Here is a 2,246-nt window from a genome sequence, read left to right on the forward strand (position 1 = left end):
TTGGTATGGTTTACAATTCCACAATTTTAGGATTTTACTTCTAGCTGCTCTAAGATACTGGAAACTAAACAAAATATCACTATAGTGATTCAGGAACCATACTCTTTTGTCAAAACCTACCTCCTCTGTATAACTGCACCATCATCTTTGTAGATTCACATTTGTACTACATTATTTCTTAAATTTTGCGTCTCCTTTTAAAAAGTAATATTTACATTCTATTTTATAACTAGTGACATTATATATTTTTCCAGATTTTTAGTGTTCAATAACTATCTTTTTGCCATAATTTGTACATATTTTCTGCTCTTCATTGCTGAATTTGGTGCTTGAGTAAAATTTTTTGGAAGTTTTTTTTTTAAAGTACAGGGTCTGGGAAATGAACTCAGGTCTCTCCATGAGAGATGAGAATTCTTCCACTGAACTATCCTTGCACCATTCTCAAGTAAATTTTTAAGGAATATATGAATGCTATATATTTTAGATCTTTTATATCTTTTGAAAAAATGTATATTTAGTTTTTGCTAAGGATAGTGAACATAAGAGATAGATTTTATTTTACAATTTACAGGTTTCTTGATTCATTGTGAAAAGAAGGCTAAATCGACAGGAAACCCTTGTTTATTTGTTGTGTATATAAATTCTTTTTTATTTGTTTTGCAGGCACAGTCATCATATTGTGCATGCTTTTGCAAATAAAATGTATAAGGGAAGAGTTTGATTAAGCATTAATAAACAATGAATTATGGGCTTCCTGCATTCTCCAAGGCATAGTTGGGTGGCCCAGAAAATAGCACTCAGCAGGAGATATGATGAATATAGGGAACAGGACTTAAATCTTCAATCTCCTAGTGCTTGATTCTGTTTTGGATATTGGCATCTCAGATGGTTCATCATGACATACTTACTCTAGAAGGATAGAAACATTGACCACAAAAAATCATCTCTTCAGAATATGATCCAAATCATACCGGAAAACATTGTTTACCTCTTTTTTCCTTAAGTTATAGATCAGAGGGTTAAGTACGGTGATAATTAAAGTGCAAAATACAGAGGTAATTTTATCAGTGTTAATGGAGTGACCAGATTTGGGCTGCTACCAGAGAGAAGACCCACCACTGTCAGATGAGAATCACATGTGGAGAAGCCTGGTCTCACCTTTGCATACCAAGATGACATATATAATGAGTATGTAGGAGACAAAAACAATCAGGACTAAAGAAATAACTGTGATACCTGCACAGACCAAAACCCATAGCTGTTTAGAGTGAATCTCTGTGCAGGTTTGCCTGAGGAGAGGCATGTCATCACAGTAGAAATGGTTGTTGCTAATAGAGTGGTAATGACAGGTATAAAGTGAAGATGGTATGAAACAGTGCTATAAGGAAGCTGCAGCTACAGAGGACTATTACAAGCTGAATACAGACTTCTGGGGACATTGTTACCATACAGAAGAGGGGGTTATAAATGGCCAAGTATTGATCATAGACCATGGAAATCAGTAGCAAGTACTCTGATACCATGAAAGTGAGCAAGTAGCTTGATTGAGTAGCACAGGCTTTGAAGGAGATAATATTTTGATTGCTTAAGAAATTTCTAAGTATTTTGGGTGTAATGACAGAGGCATAACAGAAATTGATGAAAGACAGATTGCTAAGAAACAGGTACATTGGAATGTTAAGTCTTGGATCTGTCCTAATGAATCAAACCTACATTGCACATTACTGTGCAATGATAAATGGACAAGAGAACCACAAAGGGGGGCATTTTCATCTCCTGATGATCTGTGAGGCCTGCAAGAATAAGTTCTGTCACCTGGGTACAGGTTATTTGAGCCATGTTGTTTTTCCAGGATGTCTGGGTGAGAAGGAAGAGATTTTGTTGCTAATTTAGGGATCAGTAGCAAACTGTGAGCTGGGAATGGGAAAGAATACAGAAAGAGATTTTTGTGGGAAAGGAGTATTCTATCCTTCAAAATCTATTATACAGAAGCTGTGAAACAGTCCACATTGCCTTAGTTTCCATTCAAAACATTTGTGTATTAAATTATTTAAAGCTACTACCTGACTTGTTAAAAATGTTTAAGCTATTGTTTGGATTGAAGAAATGTTAGCGTTAATAAAGAGAGTAAAACCAACCTGCACTGGCATGACTGGCAGGTCTGTCATTTTCCAGTGCAGACTTAAATTCCACATTATCACAATGCTGACAGAAGTACAGATATCTATATTTCTGTTTTGTTTCAA

At 35.3% G+C, this 2,246-nt stretch overlaps 1 pseudogene; it reads right to left on the reverse strand.

Annotated features, from left to right (window-relative positions):
* Positions 1 to 940: 940 nt before the first annotated feature.
* Positions 941 to 1,839, reverse strand: LOC143672976 (olfactory receptor 8U8-like; annotated as a pseudogene).
* Between the last annotated feature and the right edge of the window lie 407 nt (positions 1,840 to 2,246).

The sequence above is a fragment of the Tamandua tetradactyla genome (genome assembly GCF_023851605.1).
Source record: "Tamandua tetradactyla isolate mTamTet1 chromosome 22 unlocalized genomic scaffold, mTamTet1.pri SUPER_22_unloc_3, whole genome shotgun sequence".
NCBI lineage: Eukaryota > Metazoa > Chordata > Mammalia > Pilosa > Myrmecophagidae > Tamandua > Tamandua tetradactyla.